The 15,928-nt window shown below is 41.0% G+C and overlaps 1 long non-coding RNA gene across 1 annotated transcript; it reads left to right on the forward strand.

Moving 5' to 3' along the window:
- Window positions 1-88: 88 nt before the first annotated feature.
- On the forward strand, window positions 89-6,234 carry LOC138651564 (uncharacterized). Its single transcript, XR_011315505.1, has 4 exons — window positions 89-231; window positions 475-541; window positions 5,069-5,265; window positions 5,602-6,234. It is a non-coding gene; the product is annotated as an uncharacterized lncRNA (long non-coding RNA).
- The last annotated feature ends 9,694 nt before the right edge of the window (window positions 6,235-15,928 follow it).

Here is a 15,928-nt window from a genome sequence, read left to right on the forward strand (position 1 = left end):
TTTCCATTTTTTTTTTGTTGCCTTAGAGATTAGGACTGGACGTCCAATGAACGTTTGCCAGCGATGAGGTAAACTGAGTGGATGAACTCTGAGCAGCTCGCTATGTACATATCAGAAAATCCTCTTTCTGGTTACGCCTCCAGGAGTTAATATTTTAGAAACGAAAGTAAGAGAATCTTCATGAGGATTTAGTTGTGTGTTCCCCACCTCTCCGGCAGAAGGGGAACTCTCGTAAGTACATGAAAGACCACAGGCATTTCCTGCTCTGGTAATTTCACGTGATGAAGAAGGCAATGTCAATAGGAAGGACTTGAATTCCTTGTTTATCAGTGCTGCTGCAACCTATGATATATATATATATTTTTATTGTCGCCCTGTCCCCATGCAGGGAGGTGAATTATCAGCTATTATCTGCATGTATATTAATTGCTTGATGTTTTTAGCTTTCACTGTCTTCTTAATAACATATTGCAGTTTCCTGCTAAAGAAAAACAAAGACGAGATCAAGACTTGGAAACTATCATTCCACCGGAGGCACGAGGTACAGTCATTGTAGGATAATGTCCTTCGTTTACGAAGAAGTCTCAAGAAATGTAAGACATAAACTGTTTTTTTCTACTTTAGGAAGTGATGGCAGATCACTGTTTTAACCCCTTACCGACCTTAGACGTACTGGGTAGGTCATAGCTAGAATGCTGCACCTTGACTGCTGTGGAGGTGATCGCTTCCATGTGCCTGCGCCATTTTGAAACAGGGCACATGGCAGTGGCGGCCCGGGTGATGTCACCGCCTCCTCTCAACTACAATCGCTGTGATTGGCTCTTTAATCCTGAACAGCCAATCAGAGCGTTTTCAGTGATTCAGGCAATCAGATTTTTTTAGCCCCTTTTTGCACCACGTCCGCGTGTGCGTCCCACAGTCGTCAACTGCTGCTCGGTGACGAACATAACTGACAGACCTTCGGTTGTTTTTTTGTGAAAAAAGAATTGAGTAAAAAATCATTTACATTAGTTGATAGGATTAAATTAGGGACTGAATTGAGTCAGTGTCCGAGCGAAAAGAAAAATCATCTGTGCGTCCATCCTACAGCCGTAAAAAGCGGAAAGCCACACTGATCACTGATCAATCTCCAGCAGGTTTTTTTTGTGTGAAAAGAGTGTAAAAATAAAAATTTGACTTTTATCAATGATCAACCTTCCGTTGTTTTTTTTTTTTTTTTTTAAAAAGGAATAAAAAATAATTTAGATTAGGGACAGTGCAAAAACAATATACCGTAGTAATCATCATTTACTACTGTATTTTTTTACTGAATTAAGTTAGGGTTAGCGTCAGTATGGAAATAAGAATCACATCAGTGTATCCGTAAAGAGCGGATCAGCAAGACATCACTGAGCGATCTCCTGCTGGTTTTTTGTTATGCTTTTTTGTGTTAAAAAAGAAAAAAAATATATATATATTTTTGATTAGTTGATAGGATTAAATTTTTTTCTCTTCTAAATAATAAAAAGAGTTTACATCAAGTACTTACACACACTTACACCTGAATACAATTTAGTACACATTCAAACACCACAAATGTGAAAAAAATGTCCTCTCACGCATTTTCGTTGCCCACCTTCCTTTATTTTTCAGACTCATCCTCTTCCTCAAGTAATACAGAACTGCCACATAGATGCCCCAGGAAAAAAAAATTAACCAGTGCCCACTGTTACTGACCCTGTATGGATCTCACCCCTTGAAAACTATGAGCCAAAGGATCCTGATCTTGAAGCGCAATTAGGAATCCAATTTGACACCACCGGCCTCACAGAAATAGACTTTTTCAAAGTCTATTTTTCTGAGGATTTTGTAAACCTCATGGTGGCCGAGACAAACTTGTACGCCCATCATCATTTTCTAATTGGACTCCTGCATACGCAGTAGAAATGATGATGTTTTGGGGACTGGTCTTTCACATATTGTTAATGAAGAAGCCAGACCTTCGGCAATATTGGACTGTTGAAGTTTTGTATAACACTCCACTCTTCCACATGGCCATGACCCGTAAACGTTTTGAGGTCATCCCCAAATTTTTTCAGTGCAATGATAATGCGTGGTGTCCTCCCCGAGATTACCCCAACTTTGACCAACTTTTCAAAGTTCGGACAGTCATTGATCACTTTAGCAACAAGTTTGTTAAGGTGTACGTGCCGCAAAGGTACATCTGCGTGGATGAATCCTTAATCCATTCAAGGGGAGGCTCAAATTCCAATAGTAACTGCCCAGTTAGAGGACCAGATACGGAATTAAAATACGAGCTGTGCGAGATCACATTAGGGTACACTTACAGGTTCAGAGTTTATGAAGGGAAGGACATCCCCTGAATTCCCCACTGTCATGGGAGTGAGTGGGAAAATTGTGTGGGATAAGGTGCATGCACTGCAGGATCATGGTTATCACCTCTATGTAGATAACTTTTCTACCAGCGTCCCACTGTTCAGGTCCCACCCTGAGGGAGGTACCGCAGAAGTGTGATACTGTCCTCAAAAATTAGAAAGGCCTCCCTAAAGGTACCTTCACACATAACGATTTCGTTAACGATATCGTTGCAACATCACGCTTTTTTGTGACATAGCAACGATCCCGCTAACGATATCTTTATGTGTGACAGCGACCAAAGATCAGGCCCCTGCTGGGAGATCGTTGGTCGTGGGGAATGATCAGGACCTTTTTTTGGTCGCTGATCACCCCACTGTCATCGCTAGATCGGAGTGTGTGACGCCGATCTAGCGATGTGTTCACCTGTAACCAGGGTAAACATCGGGTTACTAAGTGCAGGGCCGCGCTTAGTAACCCGATTTTTACCCTGGTTACCATTGTAAAAGTAAAAAAAAAAAACACTACATACTTACATTCTGATGTCTGTCACGTCCCCCGGCGTCGGCTTTCCTGCACTGTGTCAGCGCCGGCCGGCCGTAAAGCAGAGCACCTCGGTGACGTCACCGCTCGTCTTTACGGCCGGCGCTTACACAGTGCAGGGAAGCTGACGCCGGGGGACGTGACAGACATCAGAATGTAAGTATGTAGTGTTTTTTTTTTTTTACTTTTACAATGGTAACCAGGGTAAATATTGGGTTACTAAGCGCGGCCCTGCGCTTAGTAACCCGATGTTTACCCTGGTTACCCGGGGACTTCGGCATCGTTGAAAACAGTTTCAACGATGCCAAAGTCTTTCCCCAGATCGTTGGTCGCTGGAGAGAGCTGTCTGTGTGACAGCTCCCCAGCGACCACACAACGACTTACCAATGATCACGGCTAGGTCGTATCGCTGGTCGTGATCGTTGGTAAATTGTTTATTGTAACGGTACCTTAAGACGCAAATTGGACAGCTGCTCAGGAAGGGTGAGAGCAGAGTCCAATGTGGCAACAACATGCTGGTGTTCAAACACAAGGACATGAGAGAGGTCCTTTCCTTGACCACCATAAATGGTGATGACCACACCCCCACCACTGTACGAAGTACCTTTATGAAGGTCCACAAACCACACTGTGTACTGGGACACAACAAGAACATGGGGGGAGTTGATCTCTCTGATCAAGTCCTCCAGCCATACAGTGCCAAGGTGTGGTACAAGAAGCTGGCCATGCACGTCGTACAGACGGCAATGTACAATGCTTTTGTGCTGTCACGATGTGCAGTGAGTTCCAGGAAGTAGTGCATAAGGCCCTGATACTTGGCAGTCAGGAAGGACTGGGCCCCAGTACTTCCTGAACTGAAGGCGTTCCCATCATACCAGGCCAAAATTTTGTCAGTGAGGTCCATCAAACCACAAAGAAAGGAAGGTCCAAAAAAGGTGCCGAGCCTGTTACAAAAGGGGAATACGCAAGGACACCATTTGGCAATGCGACACGTGCCCTGACAAACTTGGTCTGTGTATTAAAGAATGCTTCAGACTCTACCACACATCCATGAACTACTAAATTCATTTCTGACTTACACATCTGATGTATGACAACCTAACAAACACTACACAATTTCCGTATGACAACCTGACGAACACTACACAACTGACATATGATAATCTGACAAACATTATGCAACTCATGTATGCCAACCTGACATATACTAAACATCTCACGTATGCCAATCTGATGCACTCTACACAATTTACATATATGCCATCACATTATAAAATTAACATACCAGGAAAGCACTAGACGATTTTCAATATAGGGTCACTTGTGGTGGGTTTCTACTGTTTAAGCACATCAGGGGCTCCGCAAACACCACATGATGCTCGTAGACCATTCCATCAAATTCTGCATTCCAAAACATCACTCCTTACCTTCCGAGCCATGTTGTGTGCCCAAACAGTAATTTTCTCCTATATATGGGGTATCGGGATGTTGAGGTGACATTGGTCAGAATTGTAAAATTTGGCCTGGTCATGACGGTGCAAACAGCCTTGTGGGGTGAAGGGGTTAAGATATTCCAGATAGTTGGGATCAGCTGCGTGAAGTGAACAAATCTTATACAGAACCACATTTTTTTTCTTTATTTGGTCAGCAGTAGGTACTAGGCTCAGTTTCTCAGCAAACAAACACAATTCTGGAAAAAAAAGTCTTTATCAGTTATCACCACTTAGAGAAAGATAAACTTGGATCTCCCTACCTGGCTACATTCCAATAGTGGCATCTGTCTTAAGCCGTCCCTTACATAATACACTAACATTGGATGAACCAGCCGATATCAACTAATATGCCCTACTAATTTTCCACAGTGAGCCTCCAGGCATACTCAACACTGCTATACTGCTACAGGGACATTCAGATATATCCAGCTCTGCTGCTTTGCCATAATTTGCCTCCTGTCATACTCAGGTCTTCCAAACAGACTCGAAGCGCCTCCTGACCTATACAGCTCTGCTTCGTTGCTGGGCTCTGCTACTTTGTGCCTTCGGACCTACCCAGCTGTGCTACATGGCAACAGCCTGCCTGCTAACATTCTCAACTCAATTCTCTGGATTTTGTTATTTCGCTATTGAAAGTTATTGGAACTACCCAACTGACCTACTCGATTTTATTACAGAGGATCCTGCTTCTTCACTTAAGTGAATCTCCTGTTCCTGTTTTGGTCTGCTACTTCTGCTCTACCTCTCCAGTGGTTGTCCAGTCTTTACAGCCTCTGAATTTCCAATCAGACCATCTTGTTGCATCCACGTCTTCAGTCCCTTCCGAATACCACCTGCTCCTCTTGGCCGAAGGCTTTGAGAATCTACTTCCCAGGTGAGATATACACCCATATACTTACACACTTTACACAGTTACACCCACACTCTTGACATACAGAGACCCATGTCATATGCAGTCTACTCATCTCTATCTCTTTGTGCCAGAGGTAATTGCCCCCAATATCTTCCCTTGCTTCATCTCTGATGATATTAAGTGTTTAAATAATGCAATTGTAATATAACTAATTTCTTTTGCCTACAAGTAATGTAAGGTTGCACTTGATGACCTTGACCTAGAAATGGGACTGCCAATGCCTTCAAATGTGTAGTTTTAGACAAATACAGTAGCTTTACATAATGAGCCTAATATATATATATATATATTTTTTAGGGAACATGGCTTATGCATATGATGAAGATTTTTGGGAAGCTGAGACCCTACCTAACTTCCGTGAATTCAGACTTAACAGCAATGATATCCCAAGAAACGGAATGATTTATAAGATGTACCATGGCACCACATTGGAGGCAGCCTTGCAGATTATTCTGAATGGTTTTAAGAGGTCACGTAATGGCATGTTAGGTCCAGGAGTCTATGTCAGCAGAGATATAGAAAAAGCCGCTCGGTATCCTCTGGAAGATCGATGGAATCAGGTCATCTTGAGGTTGAGGGTGAATGTGGGTAGAGTAAAGAAGATAGAGTACCAAAACCATCCACTGCAGAAACGCTGGCATGAGAAAGGGTATGATACTGCCTGGGTGCCTGAGTACTGTGGCATGGTGAGCAGCGGATTAGAAGAAGATTGTATTTGGGACCCAAAAAGGATCAAAGTTGTCGGAATTGCTAGATCCCCACCATTTTCTGTGCACAAATTTCTGCAGAGGTTTCTTTCAATGTATACAGATGATGATGATGAGTAAACTCTCAGTGCTCAAATTTTCACATATCCACTATGTATGCCAGTGACTATGCATATAATACTCAATTACACTCATCAAAAAGATCAATAAAACTCATTAGTAATCTCTGTGTCTTCATAAATCATGGTGGCATCATCATAAATGGTATTGTTACCCTTATAGAGGACCTATAACTTCCTGGGAAACTTTAAAAACTCAAAGACCAAAATATAAAAATTGTCTCAGATATACTTGATATTGAATAGTAAAATACTTCCTCTCAAATTTGGTAAGTAAAGGGGTTGTCCAAGAATAAAGAGTTTATGGCCTACCTTTGGAATAGGTCATAAATATGAAATTGGTGGGGGTCTGACAACCAGCACTACGGTCAATCAGATGAAACCTGCTTCAGCAATTAAAGGATATAAGCAATGTATGGCACGGACCACAGCAGCCCCGTACAATGTTTAATGGCTGCTGCTGGTTGTTGCAGCATATCTTCTGAAGTCGGGCTCTCTGCTGTTTAACTATTTTGACAGCTTTGTAAGACTTCCTGCATCTGAGCTACTTCTGTGCGTCCAGACTGTGGACAGCGTGTACACACCTTAGGGAAATCTATGCTGGAGTTTCACTTCATTAATTTCATTCTGGATGGGTTTTTATGTTGTAATGTAACAAGGAGTTTGTTATATTATGAAGCATTAAGAAGAGGAGGAATCTAGAGAAAGCAGCCATAAAGGTAGCCATAAAGCCACTCACTGTAGATGCTGAGAGGTATGTGTGTATGTAGTGAGAAATTCATATTATCCCTTTACAACTAAGCTCTCCTCTAGTTAATTAACTATTTACAAACAGCTATGATATCCTCAAGCCAATAAACCATTTAGAAGCAGATATGTCCTCCTCTAGTTAAAGGCGTTGGCCACATTCTCCTATTAGTGCAGTTTTCAGCACTTCAGCCATAAAATTGCTGCAGATGGAGGAGCATATGACCAGACCAGTCAATTAACTTCCTCTAATTCTAAAACCCCTCACATGGGAAAGATGTTTTTCTATTGAAGGCTGATGAACTGGTCTGGTCACATACTCCTCTATCAGCAACAATTTTAATTATTTTGCTTGACGACCCCTTTAATGATTACATTTCAGTTATAAATCTCCCATTAGTCCATCTTCATATTTTCTTAATTTTTTTAATTGTTCATTATGTTTTATTGTTCTTTTATTTAACAGAGAACGGATATAATAATGTTTTCAGCTGAATATATACAGCAAAAAAATGGGTCTTGTGCAAGGACAAAATTAGTCATACTAATAATTAAAATAATAAACTTATTTAAGTACAATTGATAAAAATATAAAAAATGTACAGATAAATTCGGAAGTACAGACAAGGATTAAAATTACTGGGTGAGCACCTGTGAGTACCCCATTAATACAAGGTATAATGTATAAAGCACAGATAAATATACTTGCTTTTCTTTGTATTGAAACCTTCACATAGGTTGATGTTTATATCTTTTTGATTGTTGATTCATATTTACTTTTATTCTATATTAATCTGCGATTTCAATATCAAGAAAAGCGCGTTTAATGAATGCTTTGTCAGGGGTCACAAGCAATTGTGAAACGTGCGTCGATTGTTTGATGGGTAAGCTTAGCACAAAGCCAATCCACATTTGATTTCCATTACCTCCCCGTGGGCTACACTAGCTTTTCTAGGTATTGAAACCTTCACATCGGTATATTATTAATATTTTTTGAATACTGATTCATACTTACTTTTAACCCATATTGACCTGTGATTTATACATTGTACTTTTATTAATGGGGTACCCATGGGTGCTCTTCCACTAATTTTAATCCTTGTCATTACGGCCGGATTTATCTGTACATTGCTGTTTTTATCAGTTGTACTTAATAAAGTTTATTATACTTTATTTATTGGTATTGTTGTGATATTTGACTTGTCGGTTGTAGTTCTCCTGGTAGGCACGTGTGTAATGGTAGCTGACATCTTCATAAAATAAAATTCCTTGTACTGTCACGTCAGTGCAGGGAGATGCCCACTAAGCGGGACAAAGGGAGAGGGGGAAACGGGAAAGGGAGTGCTCTGGTGATTGGGAGAGGGGGAGAAGGATACCTCTCGACACTCCTATAAATTTGAAACCCTTCTCTCCCTATCGCCCTAGATGGGTCCTTCCCCCCGTGCGCCGTCACATGCCTAAGCCCTGGCTGACCCTGGGAGTGGCTCTGGCTAATGAGATTGACAGCAAGATGCTGGTCTTACTACTACAACAAAACAACACAGGGAAGGAGACAAGCAAGAGAAACGCACAGCCAAATAGAACTCCATGGCTTCAATGAAAGACACAACAGCTTCTTCAGGAACGTCTTTCTCCAGAGAAGTCAGGGTCAGGATAGAAACTCTATTGCTGGCAAAAGAGGAAGCCAAAAGTAGGTTTAAATAATGAAGGGGAGTGGTCCCATTGAGAAGAACCTGAGCCAAAAGCGAAGTGGAATCTCAGCAGATTTAAACCAGGAACTCTTATCCCTTTCCATACCATAAGAAACAATAAACCGGCACCACTCATGTGAATGGCCGTGTAGACTCCAAAGAAGACCTTTGATCAGTCAATCTCTGTGATGTTCTGATCCCAGACCCACAACAGGTTCCAGCAGAGTGCGGCACATTCGTGACAGATCCTGGAAGAAGAAACAACCATAATAATAATAATTTTTATTTATATAGCGCCAACATATTCCGCAGCACTTTACAATTAAGCTGGGACATGTACAGACAATAAATTCGTTACGAGTTAAGACAATTTTACCAGTGACATTAGGGGTGAGGTCCCTGCTCGCAAGCTTACAATCTACAAGGAAATGGGGGGACACAATAGGTGAAAAGTGATTGTTATTTCAGGTCTGGCAATTATAATAAATAGGGATTTTCATATAAAGCTGCATGATCCGGTCATCAGCCCGTGTGTTTAAGTGCAATAGTCAAGTATCAAGTGCAGATATTATGTGTATGGAGGATGTGGAGACAGATGAATAGTAGGGTGCAGATTCAGAGTAATATTTGGGAACAGGACAAAGTTAGTTTACCGAGTAGTTGATGTGGTAGGCTTGTTTGAAGAGATGGGTTTTCAAAGCGCGCTTGAATAGGTCGGGGCTAGGTATCAGTCTGATCCTCTGGGGAAGTGCATTCCAGAGAGCTGGCGCAGCACGAGAGAAGTCTTGGAGACGGAGGTGTGAGGTTCGGATTACAGGGGATGTTAGTCTTAGGTCATTTGTAGAACGGTGGGCACGTGTAGGGCGATAGACGGAGATGAGAGAAGAGATATAAGGCGGTGCAGAACTGTGGAGAGCTTTGTGGGTGAGAGAGATGAGTTTATACTGGACCCTGAAGCGAATGGGTAGCCAGTGTAATGACTGGCACAAGATGGAGGCATCGGTGAAGCGGCTGGACAGAAATATGACCCTGGCTGCTGCATTCAAGATGGATTGGAGAGGAGAAAGTTTGGTAAGAGGGAGACCGATCAGAAGAGAGTTGCAGTAGTCCAGACGAGAATGAATAAGAGCGACAGTAAGAGTCTTAGCAGTTTCAACCATGCAGAATAAACATAAAAGAACACAAAACTATTATTAAATCACTATGTGATTCAGGAGATTAATCAGCCACGAAAAGATCCCCCCTTTATATAATAGGAATTATATTTATACATACGGTATATTTTAGATCCCGATGGTGACTGGCCGATCTCCTGACTCCATGCGGCTTCACAGATGACAGAATTCCTGTTGAGGTCTCACGTTTTCCTCTAAGCAGAGGGATCTAGAGATCAGGGCGGTACGTGCGGATAACAGATTGAGACTACGTGATATGTAGCAGGATTTAGCGGAATCCTCATAAACATAAACTTTTACACCTCGAGATTATGAGTTGAGAATATCATTAGAAAGGGAGTTTCAGTACAAGGGTTACGGGAAATACATGAATAATTTACAGCAGGGGAATCCCTTTCCTATTGCTTGTGAATCTACTGTCTGCTATTACTTTCTGTTATCATTATCCAGTAATAATGCCCCCTGAGTGCCCTCTTAAAATGAATGCTCACTTTAGACTGGATTCATGCTCTCCCACTACACTGTTAAAAGGTAATAATGCATCCTATTCCTGAGTGTCCCTTTCAAAACAAATGATACCACCAACCTCAAAAAGGAAAAGATAAAATTTATACTCTCTTAATCTGAGCCACTGTGTCCTTTTTTTTTAACCTTTGAAATGTTTTACCGCCAATCATTTTGCATTTTCCAGTCTTGTTCTTGATTTTTCTTTGCCTATTTATACGATGTGGTGTGTGTTACATTATGGTGGTGAGAATATCATTTCCGTGGGTCACGTTATATTTGAGATATAGTTCAGCCTGACTAATTACAGATAATGAACCTTAATGCTTTTTTGTAATACGTTTGGGATCTGATTGCAGATCTTTCATTGCATTTTCTGTAGATGATTATCGGGTGGCGGTAATAGCACTTACAGAGAGGCTTTTAAGCAGTTTATTACTTTAGTGAGCTTGGAGGCCTACATAAAATGTTGACTATTTTTTACATTATCCAAATTATGTGTTATCTCCAAGTCTCTGATAGATTTGCAGAACAGAAAAGCGGTGCACAGATAACCACAGTAAACCATGACTCATAGACGTGTCCCCATACTATTGTTTCCTAGTCTCTGATCATAGACCTGTCTTCTGCTTTTGCCACAGTAATCACTTGCTCCTCATACGCAGTCTCCCAGGCACTGGCAGATTTTTGCCCATCTCGGAACCTGACATACTTCTCCAACCAAACATTTAGGCCCCGATTCATCTAAGTATTTTCACAAAATTTCTGATTTAAAACACTTTGAGAAGTTGTGAAACTTTTGCACTACTCAAACATGCACAAATACTTTATGACTTTTGGCCCTTGACTCCTGGGCAGATCCACCAAAGTTTTAAGTGCCCTCACAACAAATTATTCAAAACTTCTTTTTTTTCAAAACTTCTGCAGTTTCTGAACAGAGTAACTTTGGGGTCCTCATTGTACTCTCATGGCTTTCCAGGCTCTTCCAACCAATCTTCTCCAGCTTTGAAACCTGTAAAGGCAACCTAAAGACCCTCTCTTTCATTAAAGTCTCCAACCTGCAATAACCCTACAACCCTCCACTTTACAACATCAGCAGTTCCTACTCTCACCTTCCGTCTTCTTCCCTTTTAGATTGTAAGCTCTTATGGACATGGACCTCCATCATTGTATCAGTTTGTCACCTATTTAATCATGTTTGTTGTACGTTTTCTATCTATGTTATGTATTCTTTTACTTATTATGTTGTGTCCTAGTATCTCACACTCAGCGTGACCAATAAATAGAATGATCTCCCCTAAGTTCAGATTAAAAATCTTAAAAAACAACCAATTACTACGTAACATGAAGGGTACATAATCCAGAAACAAGGGACTATACTGCCATAGGATTTTTAAAAAAAACAGGCTGACCAATCGCAAGTATGTTTAACCATTTGCCACTTATAAGAAGCCTACATTGCCTGCGCAACCCCTATAGATCAGTTTGGTGGTTGGTGTGTATGCAACTGTATGTTACCTGGTCCCCTTTCCCTACTCTGTTAGTTTCCCGTATCCTGTTCTCCTGTTAGTCTGCCTTAGTTAGTCATTGTTTCCTATGACCGCTTCGGCAGTGTCTGAATCCTGAAACCGCATCTGCGGTACCTGTACCCCGTGGCCACATCAGCAGTATCTGTCTGCCACCCAGGGGGCTGAATAGCCAGGCCAGAACTGTGAACCTATCCTTGGGGCCATTGAGTCTGCACCGTGTGAACCTGTGAACCTATCCCTGTGGCCATCCTGTCTGCACATGGAGAACCTGTTCCAATGGCGATCCTGTGCACACAGTGAGAACTTGTCCCAAGTGGCCGTCCTGTCAGAATTTGTTCTGGGGCAGATACTGACAGCCAATGAGTGTGCAGGGGGGAATAATAATAACTAATGAGTGTGCAGTGGGCAGGGAGGGAATGGGGCAGGTGGGGAAATAATAATAGCCAATGAGTGTGCAGTGGGCAGGGAGGGAGTGGTGCAGGGTGGGGGGGGAATAATAATAGCCAATGAGTGTGCAGTGGGCAGGGAGGGAGTGGGGCAGGTGGGGAAATAATAGCCAATGAGTGTGCTGTGGGCAGGGAGGGAGTGGTGCAGGGGGGGGGGAAATAATAATAGCCAATGAGTGTGCAGTGGGCAGGGAGGGAGTGGTGCAGGGGGAAATAATAAGAGCCAATGAGTGTGCAGTGGGTAGGGAGGGAGTGGTGCAGGGGGGAATAATAACAGCCAGTGAGTGTGCAGTGGGCAGGAAGAGGGTGAAATAATAACAGCTAATGAGTGTGCAGTGGGCAGGGAGAGGACACTGAGGCTAAGGGCAGGGCTACATCTGGCTGTGAGCTTAGAAAAAAAGCCCAGTTTGCTGCTAGATCTTGAGAGCTGGGTTTAAATAAATTGGGTGCAGGGAATGAAGTGAAATTCAGGAGTAATGAAAGGTAGAAACCAAAAGCAAAATGTACAGGGGTGTTGTATATTACAATACAGCACAGATTAGTGTAAAAAAATGGATTTCAGTGTTGGACAACCTCTTTAAGGTCCTCATTACCCCCATTTCCCACCCAGCAGGAACATCGTCGTGCGGGCCAATGTCATTCAGGGTACCCTGATCTCAACTGTTTCGAACACCTGTAGGATGACCTAATAAACAAGTTGGGAGCTAAAGTTAGACCTTCTCTCCTGCTGTCAGTATCTGACCTCATAAATACTCGTTTGACTGATTGAGCAACGAATTGCCACAAACACACGTCAAAATGTCATAAAAAGACTTCCCAGAAGAGTGGACACGGGTAAAGCCACAATAAGGAGCCAATCGATAACTCCTCCCTTGGTTTCCAAATAGGATGCCCAACAACTGATAAAGGATTAATGCTCAGGTGTTCATGTACTTAGGCCAAATATTGCATATCAGACACTGACTTTATTACATCTTAATTTTATTTTTAGTTTTTTTTATGAAAAAAAGTCTATGAGAATGTTTACATACAGTGTTTTGATTTGTTAGTTTTCCTCTAGGTTTGTTTTTTTTATCCATTTTTTTCATTATAGACCTTCAAAAATGGCTGAAAAACACCATAAAAATAGGTAAGCAACTTTTACATGTGTTGAAATGCAGTATAAAAAATTTGAGTAACGTAGGATAGTTTCATTTGAGGAGACATAGCCTGCCTCTTTTCTGTTCACTCCTGTGTTTGTATGAAATTTTTGTTTTAATTGCATGTGTGAATCTCGCATAACAAGTTTGTAAATGTTTTTATTTATTTTTTTCTCATTGAGTTAATTAAAATATATTTTTTTATTTTTTTTCATCAGTTCCTTTATTTTTCTAGTTTCGTTTTGATGAACGTGTATCTTTCTTCAACTATTCTAAGGATAACTTAAAAGTCCATCTGCTAAGGAAACAAAAAAAAGTTTTGCAGACGTAAAACTTTAAAAAGGAAACCAAAACTATTTGGTAAGATTATAAAAGGTGAAGATATGTGGAAACGGCTGCATTCCGGCTCCCTCTGATAACTGGTGAGTACATACCAAGGGCTCTACAATCGCATGCTGCAATATATCTTATATATAAATTGTCCGTGATCGACTCACTCGACTACTTAATGAGGCAGTCACAGGAATGCTTCCCGTTTTAAAGGTTTAAGGTTATTGCTGGATTGACGATCATCAATCTCACGGAATCCAAGGTAGATCTCATGGACGGTCGCAATGCAGATCTGTCCTAATATAAGTCTTCTACCATATGCATAATCTCTTTGTATATTTTATATATTCATGTAATTTACAATGCCATGTTAATATATCATTGCAAAGTGAAAGAGAATAACCGTGGGGAGTGTGTGCAATGAGTTAAGTTATTATGAATGAAAACACTCAAAATGCTAATTAATACCGGATATGAGGCTTGTTCATACGCCAACAGGTTCAGCTGTTTTTTTTTTTTGCAATCTGTATTTCTACTGGCTGAAAGGTATATGATTATGCTCTCCTGCTGGTGTTCCGCCAACCTACTGATGAAGAATTGTCCCAAAACCTGCGCCACAACACTGGGAGGAGACAATCATGGGAATGTATGAATATCAGATTCAATAATTATGTCTGGTTTTCGAGTCTTTGTACACATGCTTTCCTCTATTATTCCTCTTGTGCATAGATGTATATTATGGACTATTCAGAATTTTTTGCCTGTTTTACATAACTTATAGTTTAAATCTGCATTTACACCTTTCTTATAACTAAGCCTCAGTTTCATACAGATCTTTTATGTTTCCATCTGCATAGGGACCATTACTTTTCCATTATGTCTCTTCCTTGTGTTGTGATTCGTCCCTGACTCGGTTGGAATTACAAACTCTTTGTCTCTTTGCGAATATGTCCCGAAACGATTGCCGATTCCGATTTTGACATATTTGTGCCATATTGGTACCCAATTAGGGCCGAATTTATGTTTAATGATCGGTTCCGAATTCATTCGCTCATTTCTACTCACATTCACTCCAATAGTGTTCGGCGAACATTGCAAATACCATATTTGCCGGTGATCATAATCCGAACCGAATATTGAAAAATTTGCTCAACTCTAGTATGGATACCATGTGATTAAGTGAATCCATTTTCCATGTATAGTGCAGATCTTTTGACCTAGGTCAGTGTTGTATACCACTCACCGTATCATCTTTATTTATTACAGTGATCATGGCATTTCCTTTTCAATTTTCTTCAAACTGCAACAGCTTTATTTGGAGAGAGGAGTCTTTGCCTGGATTTCAGGAAGTTATTCTCAGCAGTAATGATCTGCCGCAGGATGGGAAAATCTACGTGATGTACCACGGCACCACATATTCTGCAGCCAAAGAAATAATCAAAACTGGATTTCGGCAATCTTGTGATGGGATGCTGGGACGAGGGGTCTACGTCAGTAGAGACAAGAACAAAGCTCTCCGATACCCCTTATTCAACCAAACAGAACAGGTTGTCCTAAAACTTAGAGTTAATGTGGGCAAAGTGAAGAAGATTGATTATCAAGGTCACCCCTTGCAGAAGACTTGGCATGACAATGGATACGATACCGCCTGGGTGCCAGCATTCTGTGGAGCGGTTAAGAGTGGGCTAGAAGAGGATTGTATTTGGGACCCCGAAAGAATAAAGGTGGTGGAAATTGTTAAAGCGCCACTTCAATATTATCATAAACTGGAATATTTGTTACAGCAGTATAGAAAATAGGAGCAATCCTAAAACGTTTAATCTGCCAGGAAACAATTGATCTTTGTTTATTTTCCTCCGAATCAAATGTTTTTCTAATTTTCTATGTCAAAAATTATGAGCCATTAATTCAACAAAGTGATATTATTATTAAGCTTTTTGTATGTTATAATCACTGCCACTTTAATAGATTCTGGGCATCTCCATCCTGCCTCTTTTGGAAGTATCACTGAACAAAGTTGTGTATGTAATGTTATTCCTGAAATTGTGCAATAAAAAGATGCATTCATCAAAAAAAGTCATCAATTATTGTATTTATTGACTTTAAAGTGACCTTAACTCCAAAGTGAATGGAAAAAGGTGCTAATGGACAGGAGATTACATGTGGGGAGGTATCAGGAGATTAGGGCAGAGATGTATGGAGAGGACAGGTTATGGACTGGAGATTACATGTGGGGA

The sequence above is a fragment of the Ranitomeya imitator genome, chromosome 10 (assembly GCF_032444005.1).
Source record: "Ranitomeya imitator isolate aRanImi1 chromosome 10, aRanImi1.pri, whole genome shotgun sequence".
Lineage (NCBI taxonomy): Eukaryota > Metazoa > Chordata > Amphibia > Anura > Dendrobatidae > Ranitomeya > Ranitomeya imitator.